Source organism: Notothenia coriiceps, unplaced genomic scaffold, assembly GCF_000735185.1.
Source record: "Notothenia coriiceps isolate Sejong01 unplaced genomic scaffold, NC01 NC01_scaffold00006101, whole genome shotgun sequence".
NCBI classification, from domain to species: domain Eukaryota; kingdom Metazoa; phylum Chordata; class Actinopteri; order Perciformes; family Nototheniidae; genus Notothenia; species Notothenia coriiceps.
Genome location: NW_011338802.1, coordinates 201331 through 224068, shown reverse-complemented (window position 1 = coordinate 224068; position 22738 = coordinate 201331). Strand labels below are relative to the sequence as shown.

Below are 22738 nucleotides of genomic sequence, written 5' to 3'. Positions count from 1 at the left end.
AGGGGGGGTATAGGAGGGGACGGAAGGAGGGAAGACACATCATTTGGGTTGTCCCCTTTTTGTTGTGCTCTTCCTCTGAGAAACACAAGAGAACACAAAACAACACAAAAGAGTAAGTTCTGCTCCTTTTCCTTCCTCTCCCTTGTGACCACATGCAGCCACACACACTCACTCACACACATAGAAGAGGTCCTTTCTTAACTACGACTTCTCTAACCCCCCTGCTCCTTGGCCTGTTCCCGAGGAACCATCCGATCTGGCTTTGCAAGTGTAAGGAGGCAAAAACCTCCCCACAAATTAGTCCACATCCAGAGATGAAGATAGAGACCAAGAGATGGGGTGTCAGAGAAAGGGAGAAAGAGCAAAGTGGGCCAGGAGGAGAGCACAAGTGGGATAGGAGAGGCTAATCTGCCCCAGAAGTTATCACTCCTTTCCAAACGAGAGGGAGGGAGAGAGAGAGGGAGAGAGAGAGGGAGAGAGAGAGGAAGAGAGGCTGAAGGGGAGGAAGGAGGGCCAGAGGGAGGTAATGAGTAGTTGAGGCCAGACTTCCCAGAAGTTATCCTTCATTTCCGTTGTGCTTTTGTGCCCGATGGCCTCCCTTGGAGGGGCTCTGATGGCTATTGTTGGTGCCAGACTGGCTAGAGCTAGAGCAGGAGAGGAGAGGAGGCAAGGAATTAAATGTAAAAAACGATTAAATGGTCATTGTGTGCCTATAAATGGTAGGAATATAAAACATTTATAATATTGTTGCATCAGATTATCATCACTTAGAGCATCTGAGTCACAGCATTAAGATGTAAAATGTAAAATAAACGTTAATCACAAAATGGCTTTACAGAGTAATTACAATAAAAACTGATTATATTCAGCACTTTTAGTCAATTCATCATTCAGACATCTAAAGCAGGGGTGGGGAACCTCCGGCCCCCGGGACGTATACGAGCGAGTGGCTGTTTTTCCTGGCCAAGGTCAGGGTCCATGAACACAACACGAGCCTAACCTGTCATCATGTGGTATATGTCTCGTCTGACAGGGGTGCAGTTATGCCGGAGAGCACCAGAACGTCGCTCCGGCTCTTCAGAAATTGCAGTACCCATAAGGAGCCGTACACATGCTGCAGTTTTTGCGTGGCTGTGTCTTTAGTTGAAAGCCCAGTGGCTGTTCATCTGTCATACTGATCATACAGTCAATAACTTTGTTGTTATTAGCATCTGGTTAGCTAGCTATGCTAACGAATATAAGAAGCTTTTTCTACAACCAGTGAGGTAGGGGCACATCTTTATATGATCATTATAGTTATAAAAAAATAAGAGAATAAAGTAAACAGGTATAAAATACTATATGACAGTAAAAAAAAGTTGTTATTAATAAACAAGAATACAGTTTGAAAGGGGAGTGATTTGTAAAATATCCATAAAGAAAAAGAAAATCTTCTTACAGTTCTGTTTCATATGGATGTTGAGAGATGTATCCATAGATCTCCTAATGTTGCTCTCAAAGTGCACCAGATTGATGCTTTTAACTTCAACATTTAATTTTGTTTTTTATTCCCTTTCCTTTTCTCTTTCCTTCCTCCTCTCCTCTCATCTCCTTATCTACTCTCATTTCCCTAAACTCTTTTTTCTCTCCTCCTTTTATTTCCTCATCTCCTTTCCTCTATCCTTTCTTCTTCTCCCTCCACATTCCTCTCCTCTTTCCTTTGTTTCCAATTCATTTTGCCTTATTGCCATGACTAAGGACAATAATCCCAAAGTGTAAGGTTATAATGAGATAATAAAGAAAAGGATCTTTCATTAGAAATCAGGAAAATGGCAAAAAGAAAGAAAGTTTGTGTGGAGTTTGGTGTCCTTCTAACAGCTGCTCTGTATTATGGAAGTGTTATCGTACAACCTCACCTGTCCCCTCTTTGTCCTCCTCTCCTCTCAGATGGTTCCTCCCTTCAAGCCTCAGGTGACATCGGAGACGGACACCAGATACTTTGACGAGGAGTTCACGGCCCAGACCATCACGATCACTCCACCAGAGAAATGTGAGTCTCCCTTTCTCTTTCTCACACAGAACAGATGCTCACATTACCATTTGTTTTACATAACTGAGGATATTCTTAGTGTATAGAGTAGAATCAGAAGCAGTGTGTTTAACAAGTGTTGGGATTAATATTACACACACATCCCACCAAACAATGTACAGTGAGTGCTTTGTGTTTTCATATACTTGAAGTACTTCAGAGGATTATGATGTTAACAAAGTGTTTTGTTTAGAAGTTTGAATAAATTATTTTTTGTTTGTTAGGCACCTAAAAGTGATACAATTCTACTTTTAACTCACTTTGATTACTCGTTTAAACAATATATGTGCTACTGCTCTTTCTTGAGGTGAGATATTTCACCTTAAATTAACTGAGGTAACAGACACTCTGAATGTGTCTCTGTAATAGTCCTCAGGCCATGCAGCTCTTCACAGGTTTTTGGAATAAAGACGCCGATTTCAGCGCTGAATTATGCATGAGTGGAACCGATGTGTTTCTCCGCGCTAATGTGAGGCTCCCACTTGTTTTGTAGGTCGCACATCAGTCAGTTAACAGGGGGTTGTCACATCGGAGACACGCTCATTAATTGAATTTTGTGCCGTTTAAACCTGCAGTACAACAACTTATGTAAATCCTAATGAAAAATCCACCTGATTATATACTTTTATTACACGGCTTAGTTTAATACTCGATTCTGATTGGTCAATTCGGACATTTCAGAGGTTGTTAACACTAGATAACACGCTGCTGCTGCTGCTGCTGCTAAGCAAAATAATGTTGTTGAGGGGGATCAACGGAGCGAGAAAGACAGAGAAATCTACATATAAGGGCAGACAGGAAGTACACTGGGTTTGGACTCTGGGATTGTCCGTATTAGTCATGGCAATAAGGCAACAATGAATTGAATGCAATGGAGAGGGGAGGAGGGAGGAATGTGGAAAGAGAAGAAGAAAGGGTAGAGGAAAGGAGATGAGGACCGAAAATGAGGAGAGAGGTGAGGAGAAGAGATAAGGAAGGGAAGGAGGACAGAAGAGAGAAAAAAGAAAGAATTTTAGGGAACTAGAGTAGATGAGGATATGAGAGGAGAGGAGGAAGGAAAGAGTATAGGAAAGAAGGACAGATAAGGAAATGAAAGGAAATAAATGAAAAAGTGGAAAATAAACTGTGAACACATTGGGACAGTTACAGAAAACATACTCATATTCTGATTTTGAATTGTTATGAATTCTGTAATTAACTCTGAATGCAAACGTTTCTTTAGTCGACGAGGACGGGATGGAATGTCTGGACAACGAGAGACGACCGCACTTCCCGCAGTTTTCCTACTCTGCCAGCGGGCGGGAATGAACTGTTGTCACGGTGACATCATCACAACTGGTCTCTGAGGTCATCAGCGTGGGACAGAAAGACCCACAGCTTTGGACAGACCCAAAAAGACTTGAAGGATGTTTCCCCCTCTCCTCTTCATCCTCTCTTTTTCACCTCTGCAGTCTGCTTCCATTTTCTTTTCTAATTTTGATGAATCCCTTTTCTAGAAAGAACTCCCAGGCGAAGTTACTTTGTGATCCTGCACTGCAGCCCTAGGTGATCCGAACTGTGATGTGATCAGTTACTATGTAATGTCCCTTTAATGACAGGAGCATCACCGGTGGCCTGCTGTGCTTTGACATGTGTCAAACTCCTAAACTGATCCACTTAGAGAACAGCTGATGTGTTTTAAGGAGGCTTCTCATCAGTAAGAAGGAGATATAGCATTTCATTCAAACCTAAACTGCCGTTACCGGTTGTATCTCAGGCTTTTTGCAAACAGAGAGATGCTCTCAGACTCAGAGACACTCGGGTCTGGTTTCAAACCCTCACCTTAAAGGTTCGGGGATTGATTGAGGCTGCCTTGCATTTGCAGTTGTCACCAGTGAGATGAATCCTGAAGCAGGATGTCACTCAGGTTTTGCTCAGTGCAATCCATTATTATTGTTGCTGCTATTTCAACTACTACAGGTACTACTACTACTACTATATACTGCTACTACTGAACCCGGTGCTACACTGCTAGCTTAATGCTGCAGATCATCATACAGGCGCCAGCAACACATCAAACACTTTATTAATGTCTATGCTTGAAAAGCTGCAGAACAGCTGTTGCTATGTACAGCTCAACTCTGTAGGTTATTATAGGATGTCATGTTTGTGTGAGTGCGCAAGATATTATAATAGGTTTGTGTTTAAGATCGCACTTCAAAGCACAGCAGTTCAGAAGGATGAAGCTCCCAAACCATGAGCTTTACTACATTACCCACAGTGCAGTGCAAGGTGGTTCATGTATCCATCTGTGAGGAGGTGAAAACGAGAGGAAGACAGTTAGTTTTGAATATTTTTGTTTGTTTATTTCTCTAATTCCCTCTGAGTGTAATTCTGTCGTGTCCCTAAAGAGAAAAGGAAAGTGAGACGCTCTTCGTGTCGATGACGAAGCTTTACTCGTCACGGCTTTTTGAACCACACGGCTGTACCTCTCTGTCTCTGAAAGAAAGAGAGACTGACACAGGAGCAGATTCACCACAGAGTGAGAAAAAAGTCCAGGTCGGGCATTGGTGATAAGATTAAAGAGAGAGATTACAGGTGAACAGCTCCAAGAAGGATGACATATTTACAAAGTGATAATTTATGATGTATTAATGAGTGAGATTACAGCAGATTTCCTGTGAGATTGTTACGAAGGGTTTTGTATGGTCTGTTAGGAGGTACTCATCAACATTAATGGGTTTACACCAATCCCAGCAATGGCTATAGTATATATATTATATATTATTTAATATATTATATATATAATGTTCTATTTATTGTTCTACTCATCGCTTTTATATTTAACTTTTTCTATTGTTATTTCATTATTCTAGAAAAAAATATTTCTTAGGGCTGAGAGAAGAAAAAAAAAAAGCACCTCAAGAAACAAAAACGGCTGAAAGAATGTAGGAAGGAAAGCAGATAGCCTTCCTTTTCCATCGTTTGTTTCAATTATGTGTTGTTTTGTGACCAAAATGTGACAGTCCAGTGTTGACAGGACGCATTAAAGACAGACGTTAATTCAACCAGAAAATAATATATTTATACAAACACCTTTATCAATCCAGATCATCCCACAGGTGTTTGCTATGAAAGCTCATCTCATTGTTTGGTTATTAACACACGGTGCCCTTATTTAATCTCACCACAAGTGTTTTGGGAAAGCTGAGGCAGAGAGGAAGTGGAAGTTGAGCAGAAAGTGCAGCGCAGAATGTAAAGCGGTAAGGTTTAATGTTGAACTGTAAGTGCTACTTTTTAAGTGAGTCGAGAAAGTCGAATGATAAGGGATATCTAATGTGAGTTTGTAAGGTGGGTCATATATTTTGATTGTAGATGAGAAAGAGCATTTTCCTTTAAGTAAGAGAAGGGATTTTCTTCTGTCTTTAACGCGACTGTCTCCTCTTCGCTGGACGTTGTTTGTCTGCGTCGTCATGTCTTCCAGTCTGACCACCAATATTTAAAATCCCCTCCATTCCAGTCTTCAAACGCCAGTAAGCCTTATGGTTTATTTCAGAATAAGTCAAACATTTTAAAATCCAGCAAAAAACACATATGAGAGAAAAAAAAAACGTTATCTGAAATTGTATTTGAATTTTAAAACACTTGTGGAAGACCCTAATATCTGGATGACAGATTACAGAGAGCACTAGGGGATGTGTTCTTATAAGGCGTAGAAAACTGTATTCAATATTTATTTGAATGTGTTATTCTTATCATTGATGATTAACTTGAATTTATTTTCTATTTAATTTATTTAATGTCATTTTGTTTTGGAGTTTAGCAGTAAGGGGGTGTAGTCGTGTTTCGCTCTGCAGTTTAAGTCTCCAGAGATTTTGTCCTTGAAATAAATGCCTCATTTATTTCTTTACCGGCATCTCTTATCCGACACATTACCTGTTTTTTCTGCTGCTCTCAAGTCCATCTGCTTTTCACTTGCACATCCATTAAATTGCTACTAGCTGGCAAAGGCGCTTTATGGCAGAAAGTAGAAAAGGACGGCATGCTGCAGTCCTCTGTCCGCAGGCCTGAGTCAAAGTGGCACTCAGAACTCTTATGAGGACTGCTTCTCTGTGATCGATTGAGCCTGTCTGGCACAGCTGAAGCAGCCGAGGAGTTCAAAATGAGAGCAGCTTCCTCCCAGCTGGCAGCTCGTCAGGCTCAAGCAAACGCTTCCATGTATTTGGAAGGATTTGTGCTTTGCTTTGACCCAGGTCTGCGATGTCTGAGGAGCTCGGGCTGTATGTGCGCGCTTCCCGCCAAAATCATTGGAAACCAGAGTTCATAAAATACCGCTTTGTAGCTTTGGCCACGGCACTTTCACATCCATCACTTTTTATATGAGTCAGAAGAATCTGATTCAGCCCTGCTTTAAAGGAAGATTTTTAGCTTTTTTATGTTTTTAAGAAAATGAGGATTTTTAAAGCACATCTCCCCTCACATACGACCGATAGCTTTCATGTTGCTCTGATGTCTCGGTCAGCGCTGCAGAATCACGCTCAGTCCACTGGTCAGTCTTCATAAACTCACAATCCACTGATGTCCCCGACTCCTTCCCTCCGTTGAGCCTCTGCTTTTATCCATTCCAAGTTTATTTACTGGCAGCAAAAATGCTTATTCTAAGGTAAGAGATTAAAAAAAAAAAGTGATCCTCCAACTACTGAGAAGATGGAGCTCCTCATGAGTTTAGGGTTCCTCTTAAAGACTATGAAACAGTTGTGGACACATGTCAGTCATTCCTTAAACTTTAAGGACCTTTTTAAAGTTCACTCTTAAAGCTGCTGCTGTTTGTACTGTTCATCTACTCAACAGAACAGATTTGGATGTAATGTAACAGACCTCAGCTGCTCTGTTTTGGTCTCGTCTGTTAATGAACCGACAGCGTGAGCCAAAGTCAGAAAACACGTCTCTTTAATACAGAAAAACGAGTAAACAGCTCCGGCGTTTGGAAGGATTTCTGAAAGTATTCGACCTCCCACTCTTCTTCCTCTGGTCTTCTATCATCATGATTATTAACATGAACAAGCATGAGATGCATTTATTTATAAGCAGCAAACAAAAAGCAGCGAAACATGTAAAAGTATTACAAAGTGTAACTGAGTTCTAATGTCATGTCCATCCTACTGTAGCTGTACAGCTGTGTGAGATATTTCCCAGAGGGCCGTGTTTCCCTGACGCTCTGAAACAGTCTGGAGGTGAAACAGAGAGTGCTGCTGGCCGGTGAGCCGCCAGGATGTGAAAACAACAGATTACCATCAACATGAAGCTGTTTTTTACACTGTACATCCTTAGTATTTTTACACAAAGTATATGATAGGGATGCACATTATTTTCCTTCTTACAGACGGCTTCAATAAAGCACTATGTCAATCTGCTGCACTGGTCACGACTCTTCATTTCCTTTGTGGCTAAAGAATACTATTTTCTGAACTTTCTGATCAGTTTAAAACCAGTTAAACCCCGCGGCAAAACACAACATCTTGCAAGAAATAGCGTCTGAGGGCTTCTTAACATTTAATAAACTATGAATGTATCATACCCACTTAACGGGAAGAAACTCGGCTAAATTCTAACGCACTTAGGAAAGAACTCACGTTAAAATACCATTATTACTTATCGAATCTGCACAAACAAGATATCGATTAACAAGCTGAGATTCCACAGATTCCAGAAATATAAATATCATCACTGAGCGACCAGAACTCGCGGCATGGGAAACAAAACCAGATATCACACCAAGTAGCTTATAGCAAACACGGTACATTGTCTTACCTTTTGCTGTTTCTGATCAAAAGTTGTGTTCAATGGCATTACAACGATAACGCTGCTGAAGGTTAATCCAATGTGTCTGTGTCACTTTGAAATGATTACTGATAATCCATCATCATATTTATGTCAATAACGGAGATTTCATATTAGCTGCTACTACAGTGTATGACAGCTTCCGGTATTGGGCATTCTGGCTACGCATCACTCATTCACCAATGGGTAATGTTTAGATGGATTTTAGGAACTTCACCTCGATTCTATTGGCTCTAACGGTTAAACAGAGGTGTCAATCATCAAAATCGACCGAGGGGGGCCAGAGATATGGAAAATGCACCCAAATGACACCAGAAGTGTTTTTCTTTTTCTAAACCTCTCTAAAAAGATCAAATGTCACTTGTTTTGCATCAATCTTGATACAGGGTACTTATTATATGTTATAGTTTGGATTCCTAAAGCTTTTAGTCTACTATCCCATCATTCAAAGGTGTTTTTCACTATAATTAATGGGTTATTTTTGGACTGACACTATCATTTACTGTTGTTTATGTTCAATCTGAATTTACTTTAAAATAAAAACATATTGATTCTGACTTTTCTACATCCAACTCACAGGTTTATCATTGCTTTGAGAAAAAAGATAATTAATTTAACCCTTTTAGAAGGGAAGATATGGTCAATTGTTCTGGGAATGTCATTTTCGAGCCTGAGGCCTGAAAAACAGGCTCGGGGCTCAACTGGTTTTTAAAAGTCTTAAAACTAAACATGAAGTAATAAAGAATGGGAAATGTGTGAATGGTAAAGGCTTTATTTAAAAAAAAATGTATAAAGGAAAAACATTTCTTAGTTTTATGATCGGTAAGCACTTTCCAAAAGCTCAGTGATTTTGTTTATTATATCCATTTAATAAAAAAGGAGTATTACAAAAAAAGTGCATTAACACTAGCTCAAAAGTGCATTAACACTACATCCTCTGCCTCTTATAGCTCAATATACCACAGTAACAGTCTATTGCCCAAGGAGAAATCACAAATGAAACCTGATTTCAGTTCTGACGACAGAAAAAAGTGTAAACATTGCTCCTTAATACAAAAATGATTAACACACCTATCTGCCTTATACAAAAAAAAAAGATATATATAAATACAAAGTTTTTTCAACAGGAGATTTCTGACTTCAGATCCAAGCAGACGGGCAGGACGGACTCATGAGGACGGAGTAGCCACTCTTTCAAACACAGACACACACAGACAGACACACACACTCTCAAACACAGACACACACACTCTGAGGACTGAAGTGTTTAAACTAAGAAGGTCTATACCATCACATAAATACAATAATGAGAGTAGTCAACACCATGTGGAGTCTTCCTTGAGTAGTATTCATCTTTTTGGGAGAGTGTTTAGGAGGATGTTTTCACGTCTAAGAATGGACTCGCACTTCGCTAGTAGACGCAATGCCGATGCTCGACCGGCATAGAGAATAATAGACCCGTAACAAAATACTTCGCAAGCCACGGAGACGTACACTCTAGTCCAACCCAACTATTCTAATCCGTTAAGAGAAGTCCTGAGTTAGTCGAAACCGCGAACACGTCCCGAGCGAGAGTTAAATAGTTGTAAATGTCGAGGTCTTGTTGCCCGACAAAGACTTGGAAAGGGAGGAGACGACGTGAGACACTCGCCGTGTGACAACCCCAGACGTAGAACGAGTCTGTGTGTACCAGATTAGAACAACACACACACACACACACACACACACACTGCACCAGCACACGGACGCACAACGCACATCCTCCCTCTCTCTCCCCCTCCGGCCAGTCCTGTCGAACCGCGGCGACGTCCTTGTGGTCGCCATCAGTAGCCGGGATGGGAGGTACCCGGACTCTATATTCCTTATGAAGTTGGGTCATTTTACTAGAAAATATTGTCATTGATTGCGACCCATGACTATAGACTTCTTACAAAAAAAAAGAGCTTACGCGCGAAGGGCACCGACCTAGCTTCTTAGTTTTCTAATCTTTTTCAAATAACTATCTAAATCCATAGGTATGTCCGGCGTTATAGTGTTTTTTCTTTGTGTATGTTCTACCCCACAATGTATGTTTTTTTTACTAAACTTACTTTATTTATATGTCTATTTTTATGTATGCTATTTTTAATACTGATAATCCTACAAGATCCCTTTCGGACTTTGGTCGGTTTATTTGATATCGCGTAGACGATTTTGAGACGGGGTGTTTGAGGACCGTTGTTTTTTTGGTCCAACACCGAGTCAACATAGCGATTGATCAGCTTTGGTTCGTACATAAAAAACGAATTTGAAAAACAAAAAAAAAAAATTTGTAGGGACGCAATTCAGAGTGGAGGGTGTCGGTCCACGAGACGGAGGCAGGCACAAGGACAAATTCACGAAATTAGCATGCAAAATTTCACATTTTTTCGTACAACAATTCTGAATTCTAAATACCAAAAGCTTCGGGTGGGTAAGTCGAAGTTGGGTAGTTCGTCAAAAAAGATTTTTAAAGTTTGTTTTTTTTTTTTTTGTGCACCTTTTTTATTTTATTAAAAGTCCAATTCTTTAATTATTAAAACCCTCATACAGTCCTATTCTCCTCCCACCAATATCTTTTACCATTAGAAACATGAATTCATTTCCATTTTGTATGGAATCACTTTAACGAGTTCAATGTTCATTTTTCAGGACCGTTAGGTTTTACCATGAGTTCATTTTCAAGGTCTTCATAATCGTACGATGATGTGAAATATCATGGTTGTTCATTATTCATGACTACATTACCGTCTAACCCGGGTAAAGGCTAAATATTGTCATCGGTACAAAACTAATATTACAACTAGTAATTTCACAATAGTTTCGTCCATTTCCAGGTCGATCAAACTTCTGAAATTATCATCGACGTCCGAAGACTTATACTTTCACATTCGAAGTCCACATTGTTTCAGACTAAATCCCCAACTAATATAAAGTGCTAGGTAATTTTTCATGTAATAGCTTAATGTGACCCTATCGCTTCAGGGAGGTTTCATTCCCTCCCGAGGACTACTTCTCCTACCAACCTCCTCCGGGAGGCTCCTTCTCCTCCCACCTCCCCGAGGACTACTTCTGCCTACCCCACCTCGAGGACCTACTTCTCCTACCACCACCTCGAGGACTACTTGTCCTCCCACCTGCCTCGAGGACTACTTCTCCTACCCCACCTCGAGGACTATCTTCTTCCTACCACCTCTCGAGGACTAGCTTCTCCTCACCACCTTCCTCCGGACGGACTACTTCTCCTATCACCACTCTGGGGCGAGTGACTACTTCTCCTAACACCTCTAGAGGACTACTTCTCCTACCACCTCCTCGAGGACTACTTCTCCTACCCCCACCTCCGAGGACTACTTACTCTCCCACCTCCCCCGAGGACTACTTCTCCCTAAGTCTGACGCCACTCTTTTCTTCTCCGGGGGCCGCGCCCCGTGTCACTCCTGTCGCACCCGCCTGTCTTAACACCCCCTCTTCAACCCTTTACAAGCGGGGGGGGCGGCCACGACAGTGGTGTGTCCCGTCCGTGGGACGAGTGACGCGTTGTACTGGTCGTCCCGTCCCCGGTAGGACAGAGCGGGGGTCGATGGGAGAGACGAAGAGCGGGGGACGGGGCTCTGTCGGTGGGAGAACGTAGTAGCGAGGAGGGAGGAGCGAGGAAGAAGCGACGGATAGTCTGGGTTCGTGGTTAGTAGAGCAGCTGAGTATTTCGACAAAGAAAACATTGTCAAAGCGGCTTTTTCCTGCACACACACACACACACACACACACACACACACACACACACACACAACCACACACACACACACACCACACCACACACACAACACACACACACACACACACACACACACACACACACACACACACACACACACACACACACACACACACACACTCTTCACTCTCTCTCTCTCTAGATTTCGTTGCATTTTTTTTGCAAGACCGTATCTTACATCTTATTGAGGGATTGGGAAATTTTCAATAGTTTTCATTTTTATACTATATGAATTTTGATCGTCCGACACTTACTACACAGTATACAAGATACTAAAATTGATTTCTAACAGTATGAAAATAAAACACAGACAGACACACACTCTCTCTCTCTCTCAGCTCTTTCTCCTACCCTACTGACTCACTGACTTACTAGCTTACCTCACTTATTACTCCCGATGACCACCCTTTCGGTGAAGGTGAGGTGCGGGCGGTTTGGGCGTCAGGGGTTGTGCGTGTGATAAGGTACTGTCGGCGATTTTGGGGTCGACCTTTGTGGTGGATTGTTGTGTGTGTCGGGTGTTTGTGGTTGACAGATGAGGTTCACACCCCCTTTCTCAGCGTAACAGACGCACAGTCCCCCCTTCGGCGGGATTAACCCTTGCCAGGTCATTAACTAGTTCGACGCGAAGTATCCCGACCGTGTGTTTGAAAGACTTTTGGTGACAAATTCTCAGATTCGGGCGACAAATAAAATCGTTTTGTACCACCGACAAAATACATTATGAAATTAAGTAACCTGTGGGATACTTGAGGTCACAGAGACTGTGTTTACCTTTTTACGTAATTTCAAATGAACATTTCAGAGAGTACGCTCATTAAATAACTGTATCAAGACAACCAAGGAAAATAAAATTCTACTTCAAATCCAGTCGTGTCGCTCATTACAATACAAGACGACTTCTCTTCCCTTAGGTCCGTTTCACATAAAAACCATTTTGTTTTTTTTTCACATTCGTATACTGCCCGCCGGAAGGAGGAGGGAAAACAAAGGTTAGTTCCGGTGAATCTACGGAAAATTTCGCAATGTCGAAAAATTACAATAAACAAATGAATGTCGACACTACTCAACAATCCGAAGTCGACACACACACACACACAACGCCGACGTCCCGTCAACCGTGGCAGTGACAGTCTCGTCGCGGGTCGTTCCACAGCACTCGACCCGACGCGTTTGTCTTTTCGCGTCCGACACGTCCTTCTCTTCTTTGGTGTGAAGTGACTTCCTTCTGACCGTCTCATTATGTGGTGTTTCCACCGTGCGTGCGTGCGTCGCGTGCGTGCGTTGCGTGCGTGCGCGCCGTGGCTCGCGTGCGTCGCGTGTTGTGCTGGTGTCGATGTGTGTGTGTGTCGTCTCACACATGACGTGACACGTGCAAAATCCCGTCAACAGTCAAATTTAAAAAGAGAAATTACTGATAGCTTTGGATTTTCTACAAAAGATATAAAGACTAGTCTCCCCCCCACACACACACACACACACACACCACACACACACACACACACAAAACACACCACACAACCAACACCACACACACACACACACACACACACACACACACACACCACACACACAGCAAACACACANCAGTATTTGGTTCAAACTTTTAAAGATCCCGTGTCATGGCCATTTCTACTGATCATAATTCCATTGTTGAGGTCTACTAGAATAGATTTATATTGTGCATTGCACAATATAAATCTATTCTAGTAGACCTCAACAATGGAATTATGATCAGTAGAAATGGCCATGACACGGGATCTTTAAAAGTTTGAACCAAATACTGTATGAACAGGAAAGAGCAATATTATGTCTCTAAAACAAGAAGCCATCCAAGGTACATTTATATTTGTTTTTGTTTTTGGAAGAGCTTCTGTTGGTTGACCAAGCGAAAACTAAAAGCCTTGATCACTCCTCAAAATAATTTTGCAAGAAATGTGCCCATTTACCAAGACATTTTCATTTTAATCATGTAATAGTTGTTCTTTGCAATATAACATGCATATCATTCAACTAAAAAGTCCATATTTAAGGCCTCAATCACGCTGTTTTGATGGTGTGGACCAAACTGGAAAAATAAATAAATGTTTCATTATGTGAGCAAAAGGAAACTGTGCCATTAGCAAATCTTTAGCTGCTTAGATGATTGTGAAATGGTCGCTGGAAACATGACAAAAAGGCAATGTTTGTCAAAATGATTCCATCTCCTACATATATATACATGTAAAAACGCCACAGACGATTTGATCCTTGTTTAAACAATGAAAAAAGCTTTGTAACTTTCAAGGTTGGAAAGCTGTGTTCAAAAATGTCTGCAAAGAAAAGCCAAAGCTGCTGAAAAAAACAGCAGGCGATTCCTTTCTTTGGTTGATGTGACAAAATGCTGCTTCCAAAGCAGTTTCAAGTTGCCGCAGAAATGTCATAATTTCCTCACCCTTAGAGGAGCATTCCTGCCTTTGTGCCCATTTAATAGAGAGAAGTGGAGGTCCACAATCTTGTTAGGAATTGATAATATTTTGCTAAGAAGTGGAAAATGTATGTTATTGTGTGCAGGCTATCAGTGAATAGGGCTTTGTGTTGTCCTCTCTCGTTCTTTCAACACCTTGAAGCTGGAGCAAACTGTGTGTTTTTATGAATGGCTGTCTAAAGCAACCGGCAAATGTAAAAAAAGAAAAATCAGCAGCAGCTCTCGCCACCCAACCTCACTCATTCAACATGTATGAAAACTACAGTATGATTTTTTAATACCAATTGTTGGGATACTGCAAAAATAAATCCACTGTAGTGTAATACCGTCAAAAATGTTAAAAATGTCAATGTCAAAAATCCTAAAAAACAGTTCAATGGGTGAAGAGAAAACTCGAAATCTGTACATAAGAATGTGAAAGACAGGGCAAATTGTGAGAACAGTTCAACAGAGAGAATAGTAAATAAAGCCATAAAGATGGAGGGAAAAACAAAGAAAATGTCAAGAGATAAATCTGGGTTAAGAAGGTAGGCAGTGATGTGAAGGACTTTGAGCTGGCCTGGTCTAAACAAATGTTAATAAAAAGAAAACTGTACTCAATCAAATAATGTTCATGCAGTGTTTAGTTTTGGTTGAAATTCCATTTAAACATGTAGGATCACTATTTATGAATCACCCTATTACCGTGCACGCAGGACTTGGATAATTGATGGGGGTTTGAGGGATGGTGTATCTTCTCATGTGCTAAAATAATATGCAAATGAAGTCTTCATAAAGTCATATTCTAGATGCATGTAAAACAATTAAAAGTTTTAACAAACCTCAAAAAATGAAATACCTTTCAACAGATCCCGGATTGATTTTCCATTTGAAGATGAATATCTGGTCGACTGCACCTGACATTCTCATCCAGTGCGATAATTACAGTGGAGAGCAATAGACGGGTAGCGAGAGAAAAGATCACTGATTGAATAACACAGGAAAGATGGGGATGAGTCATGAGATGCTGATTATTAGAACAGCGGCTAAGATGTTAGACTAACAAAAGGTCATTAAGATATGGCAGCACTGAGATATCAAAGATGAGAGTGGAGAAATACTCAGACACAATGATGTACATGCAGCAGAAAAGAAAGTGAGGTGTGTGGTTAATGGACTGTGTGCATTTTGTGCCTTTGAATTTTCATAATTTACTTTTTCCCCTCCTTTCTTAGATTTTCCTTCCTTTTTCTCTCCCCTTCGCTTTTATGTGGTCACTCTCCCCCAATCTCCCTATGAAATCTACTCTTGCCACGGGTAATTACAATGAACAACTTCATATGGCTGCTCCGCCTGCTACCAAGATAAGGCAGGGTATAGCACGTGGCTCACACACACACACACACACACACACACACACACACACACACACACACACACACACACACACACACACACACACACACACACACACACACACACACACACACACACACACACACACCACCCCCCCCCTATCTTATCTCCATCGTCACAGAACAACCGCCTTCTGCCCAATTCTGCCCTAATCTTCTGCGTAAACAATACTGATATTTCACCACCGTCCACACTGAAAGGAGGAGGGAGGAGGAGGACAAGAGGGGAGGAGGAAGGGAAGGAGTAAAGGAGTAAGGCAGGATAGATGGAGGAGACGGGTGCGAGACAGATAAAATCACTCCTATATAAAAGCTCACCTCCTACTCAGCTTCAGCCTCGGTTTGGCTAATCTACATCTATATGTGCGAGTCTAATTTATTCATAAAATATCCACATAATAGTAGGAAACTATGTAGGCCGTTATAATATACATTTCCCCTTTGGCAGCTCTTATTATCTTTGCTACATTAGCCTTGGAAATAATTTCAGAGAACATTTAGGAATCTATTTTAAAACACAGGCATTTCAGACCAATTTAATTTCACTCAACCTCTATGTGGGGCTTAGTGCACATTTACCTAACTTAGATGGCATCTTTACATCGATCTTGAGATGAATGAAATATACTCTCACTACTTATTCAAGTTTGTAACATGTGGTCAAGGTGAAAGTTCAGCTAAGGTCTGTGACTACCAGGGAGTTTTTTTAACAAACAAACCAGGTTAGTCAAACTTATTTGGAAAAGAAAATGGGAACAAATAGTAGCATGCATCACAGTCATAGAGTGGATACATCTGAAATGCCTATAAACTCCCCAAAAGCTGCAATTGTTTTTAATGGCAAGCAGGGAACGACTCCATTAGTTATAAAAAAATCTATATTTATAGAAGTCTATGAGAAGATTACACTATTTCTCACTTAATTGATTACCTCAGTGAACATTGTAAACCTGTGTTTATGGTCTCAATGATTAGTTTCATCTCCATCCATCCATCCATCCTTCTCCCGCTTATCCGTGGTCGGGTCGCGGGGGTAGCAGTTCCAGCAGAGAGCCCCAAACTTTCTTTTCCCTGGCCACATCAACCGGCTCTGACTGGGGGATCCCAAGGCGCTCCCAGGCCAGCGAAGAGATATAATCCCTCCACCTGGTCCTAGGTCTACCCCTTGGTCTCTTCCCTACTGGACGTGCCTGGAACACCTCGCCCAGGTGGCATCCTAACTAGTTTAATCTCTTCTTTCATAAAGTATTACATTCATTTTTAAAATGATCGTCTTTTAGAGGTTAAAATATAATGCAGGGTATGCTTTAAGGCATGGCTCACTTGTAATGAAAACACCTGTACCACAGTAACTTGTCAATCAAGATAGAAGCATAGCAACGCATATCACATCCCAACTCCACCCTCTTGCCCAAATATTGGTCACTTCTGGTTAAAAAAAAAAAACGGTGACCGCCAAAATGGTACACCTGAGGCTTTAAAGCAATAGTAACTAACCAATGGGTGAAGTTGAGATGAAAACATACTTATGTTTATGATAACAGTTTAAAAGCTTCCTTGTTAAACTTTGATCATTATACCTGCCATACTTTTAATTTCTGCAATTTGTATTGCACATGCGATCTCTCTTGTCGTTTTATTTCCAAATAAATGTGTCTTGATAATCTGGTTAAATTGTTGACTTGTTAACAATCTCTCCCATCATATTTGCATATTTGGCTCCACATTCTTATCAATTTAAAACTGATAGGTCAGTAAAAATATGTAGTCTACAGGCGAGCAGGAATTAGAAATATGATAGATAATTTAAATGTAAATGCACTGACTAAAAAAATCCTGGCATACACCTACAGTGCATCGGCTTTGATTGACATCCCACTGAACAAGCTTCAACACAGGCTCCTGTTGTGAAAACACTATTGTTTGCTTTTAGTGACCTCGGTCTATGCCTCAATGTAAAACCGTCTGGATCCTCCAAAGTGTCTTGGCATTTAAATAGTTTTAGCTGACCTGCAAGTCCGTGGGACCGAAGCGATCTGAATGCTGAGGCTTTTAAGAGGATGCCCGGCTCTAGTGCGGAGCAGCACAAACTGACAACAGACCAAAGTTTATGTATATATTTAGATGTATAATTCAGCTCCTACACTCAGCCAGTTTTATTCCCTGAAGGCACAACCAAAGGAACACAGACATGAGCTGCGTAACCTTTCAGCAGAAGAAGAAAAAAGGAAAGCAATGCCAAGGAAATTAAAGAATACCCCCGTTATGACTCAAAGCACTGCATTAGGCTTTGTGTGTGATACTTTGCTTATATATCTCGTTATTACTGTGTCCATTTGACTCCAAAAGCAGCTTCCTGTCTAAGCAGTTGAATCTCTCCTTCTCTCTGTCATCTGTCTCCCCCTTTCTCCCCCCTCAGCAGTGATGCTGCAGGATAACCTCAGGGGTCTGAGGAGAATTAGAAATGAAAGTTGATTTAATCAGTCGCTCACGCACATACACCTCCTTAGTCTAGGTTAGAGGTTGACAAGGTTGTGTAAGGTCTGTGTGTGTGTGTGTGTGTGTGTGTGTGTGTGTGTGTGTGTGTGTGTGTGTGTGTGTGTGTGTGTGTCATCAAAACGCGGCAGCTCACTCCAGAGTCCCTAGATCAGCCAGGACATTTCTTTTGTCAACACAACACTAACAGCTATGCTGAGGCCATCTGTTTTTCATGGGAAACTGTCCAACAAGCATCTTTAAAACCTGTTCTTTTCCATAAACATGTTGATACTTCTACTGTAAATTAATATCATATAATTGCCTTATCAAAAATATGTATCTCTACTTTTTCTGGTATTATACCCAAATATATTTTTGTTAAAGTATTAGCCCGGCTTGTGAATAAATTAGCATATTTGAAAATTTGATAGCACCCCAATGGGCATTTAAATGTCATTTATCAGGACTGTATCCAAGAAATGCTGCGATTTTGAGTCTAATTGATTTCAACATAACTCTGACCAGACACCAAATTCAAGTCTGTAAAATTGTGTAAATATCCGATAATTGCCGTTAAAAGTGGTTAAACAATTTGGAGTCTAAAAATTGTGGAATAAGCCGGTAAATAAAGAGTTTCTGGAATAACAAATCAGGGTATTTCGAACAATCTAAAATAGATCTTGATAACAAGACTAACATAATAATATTTTGGTATTACTTTGATATAAAAACACAACAAGCTCACAAGAGCTGCTTATTTGCCATTCCCTTGAGGGATAAAGTGTTTTTGCCGCCTGTCACAAACAGTGTGACAGTAAGTTTTAAATGTGTTATAATGACAGATAATGATGGATGATACACAGAAGGATGAATGTGTGTCCCCTTTGCTTTGAGATAGTTATAAGGAGTTTGATACGGGAAGCGTCTCTTGTTGACAGATCTTCAATGGATGATACTGTGAGAGCCCATTTCAACCTGGTCGGGGGTGGATTTCACTGTGTGCTGTAGAAGCCTATTTGTTGTGGAAAGGATTACGGTGACCGATCTAGTCGCAAACAAGATTAGTGTCAGCGGATCATGTTTGATTGGGAAGCTCCAAAACAGCCTTCACAACTGTGAGACAAGTTGTTGCCCTGCTTGTATCCAGCGGGAAGGACATCATGAAATCAGGACATGAGGACAATCTGAACTCTTTACTTCACTCTCAATGACCGACTCACTGCTCCGTGTCCCACCGTTTTTATGTTGTTGCAGATGTGTACACCTTAAAGCAGGAGACAACAAAGCACACTCATTTTGCCTTTGATTTAGAGATTGAGCTGTGGAGTCATGTATTTTTATAGAGCTGGACACGAACACACACAGTCACTCACATAACCACGGTCACACACACTCAGGAGTATCTGTAATTCCTAGTTGAGACAGGCAGACACCCCTCGGTGCATCACTCTCCTCTTCATTTCATAGATCTGTCATCGTCCCTGGACAAAAGCACCTCACCAGGATGACTAATCTGCGCTCGGCTCGCTGTCCTGGCTGACTCAGGCTGTCGTGTCGATTCTATTTCAGACGTGACTCAGCGAGTGCTGAAGCGAGCTATGATTGGAATGGAGACGAGTCACACAAAGGGGAGACAGAGACAACGATGGACAGAGAGCAACAGAGAGGAGTAGTCTATTTATTCCCAACTCATTAAAACTTCTTCAAAAGCTGAAAGATGACTGGAGGCATAGCAGTGCTTATATCACTGTGTGTGTGTGTGTGTGTGTGTGTGTGTGTGTGTGTGTGTGTGTGTGTGTGTGTGTGTGTGTGTGTGTGTGTGTGTGTGTGTGTGTGTGTGTGTGTGTGTGTGTGTGTGTGTGTGTGTGTGTGTGTGTGTGTGTGTGTGTGTGTCACAGTCCTACCTCCTCCCCCCCACACTGACAGTGAAGGCTCCAGGGCTGACACAGGGGACAGCCCACCTCAGCCTGCCCCAGAAACCCTCACCTTGTCTGGGCCACTAAGCACACCGCGGTCCCCCCCCAGTCACTGAGCGTACCCGTCCAGACAGTGATGCTACTGGGCTGGGGAGCCTGGGACACGAGTGGTTTTGGGAGTTGGGGTGCAGGTTGACAGGCTGTCATAACAAAGGATCACACACACACAAGCACACACACTCACACACACAAGCACACACACACACAGAACATACAATATCAATATGATGATGTGAGAAAAAGTACATCACTGTTCTCCTCTCACTCGTCTTTTGCCCAACCCAGCACACCACCAAAACCACCAACCTGCAGTGTCCTGACATATCATCCTCAACGACCCAAACTGGTGAGCTAAGCAGTGTCTGACACACAAACACACACACACACACACACACACACACACACACACACACACACACACACACACACACACACACACACACACACACACACACACACACACACACACACACATAAAGACACCATGTAGTAATCCTGCAACAGAAAAACATGCACATACATACACGTGAACATTTACGTATAAACACCCAACACAAACACTGTGTACTTTTTCCTGGGAATTGCCCGGAGACTTCTATTCAGATTCAAAAACATGATAGCCAGTTATTTTGAGAAGGCCTGGAAAATGTGGGCCTATTCAAGTGTATGAATATAATATTTGATGGTACTGTATTTACTATTTATTTGCAGTTGTGTTAAGAAGCTCATCTGAAGTTTTAGCTGAGGTGAAGGCACACAGTCAGATCAGGATACTACTGCAGAAATCTTTAGATGTGCTTATCCTTTAATTTAAACTTAACCCACTGCAGAACACTGCATCCACAAGCACCTGAAAAGTATCCGTTATGTTTGATCAACTAGATTTGGACAAAAGTCACAAGGTTTGAGAAAAGCATAGCCTGCTGTTTTCTTCCCCCTCTCTCTCCTTCTCTCCTTCTCTCCTTCTCTCTCTATGTTTCTTTTCCAGATATATTGCAGATTGGTGGGCCCTCTGTCTTTGCCAGGCAGCGGTACACCATTCCTGCTGAATTATTCACATCTTGCGGAGCAGAGCAGCAGAGAGAGACAGACCGTCTAAAGCCAAGCTAATTAAAGTAGTGGTATTAAAAGTGTACCGTGTCTCTTCCAAGAAGAGAGGAAAGAGAGATCAGCGGTGATACCTTCCCTCTCTCCGTGTCTCTATCACTCGTCTCCCCGCCTCCCTCCTTCTCTCGCTTCACTTATCCCTCTTCCCTCGGCTTTCTCAGGAAAATTACAACCTGACTGCTCACTTTAATATTTCAGCATCTAAGTGAGTGTGACAGCCTCTCCTTTGTGTCGTTCTCTCTCTCCCCCACCTCCATCATGTGTCCCTGCCTCCCTCCATCCACCCGCCCCTCTCTATCCCTGCCCCAACCTCCTCCTTGTGTCGTTTGCTTATCATCCCCCCGATGGTTCAACTTTTACCATGTGACAGGAGAAAAAGGGGGAGGGAGACAAGAAAAAAAAACAAAAGCAAATCAGGCTCAAAGCGAGGCCTCTCTGCCGGGCGATCAGGCTGTCTCTCTGTGAATCTCATGACACGTACACGACCATGAACCTACAATGAGGAGAGGTATCGCTTCGCCCTGATGTACGCCACTCACAGTCACACTTAGACACACACAGGCAGTGTTTCAGAGTGACAGAGAGGTAGTGATCTCATCCACAGAGAAGGACTCAGAATAGAGGTGTGTGTATGTCTCTGTTTAGAAGTCATCTCCTTTGCTTGAGCCACTTCGGCTCATGAGTCCCTTTGAAAAGACTGCAGTGGTCTTTTGTATGTGTGGTTTACACGCATATGTATCTTTGTGAGTGAATATGAAGGTGTGTATGGACACGTATTGTACACGAATGTATTATACATGTTGCCGTATGAGAGGTGTACTTGTTGGTGGAGTGATAAGAGCGTGTTATGAGGTGAATAGCCAAGGAGATGGCTCAGTGTGTTGTGTGTCCATAGGCACTATGATACACATCAATAATTTAGCTAGTCTCCCCTGCTCCCCATTCATTCTATTTTCATCTCTGCCATTTGATATCCCTATCTGCTTCCACTCTCAAAAAAGAGCGTATTATGTCCAGACAGCGAGCGAAAAATATACAAAGAGCCTGAGGAAACGAGCCCTTTATTCAGAGAAGTAGGAAAGTAAATGTTGCAACAACAGGCCAGCAACAATGTATGCACAAAAATCATTTAGGAATTACATATCCACACGTACACATGCACGGGTATGTCTGCACACACATTGATTCACACACACAAACAGAAGCTCCCGACGCAGTGAGCAAGTAGCGACATTGTACACAACATTGATCATATAATTTACTCCTCTCTATCAAGCTTCAAGGCTATTGATCAAATAATTCCATATGCGGGCCTCGGCCACTGCCAAATTGCTAAAATGGGGCTGCTCCACTCAGAGCGTGTCCCGTAATGGTTTTGGCATTGATCGCGGCTTTCCCTCATTCACTACCGATGCAAACAAACCACATTTAACTGCAGAACTTAAGAGCAAGAGAGGTAATGTGAATATGGGCGAAGCGATCGCACAAACCACACGAGCACACGTTCACACAGAGAGCTGAACATGCACAAGCTGACACTTCAGATACTTATACAGGACATGCAAACAAAAGTTATCACATATGTCATCAAATGTTGAAATGTGCTGTGGTTTGGATGAAGGGCAGTTTTATGAA

The 22738-nt window shown here is 41.8% G+C and overlaps 1 long non-coding RNA gene across 1 annotated transcript; it reads left to right on the top strand.

Annotated features, from left to right (window-relative positions):
• Nucleotides 1-1930: 1930 nt before the first annotated feature.
• Nucleotides 1931-7461, top strand: LOC104943436 (uncharacterized). The gene is made up of 2 exons (XR_798109.1): nt 1931-2029; nt 3291-7461. It is a non-coding gene; the product is annotated as an uncharacterized lncRNA (long non-coding RNA).
• The last annotated feature ends 15277 nt before the right edge of the window (nt 7462-22738 follow it).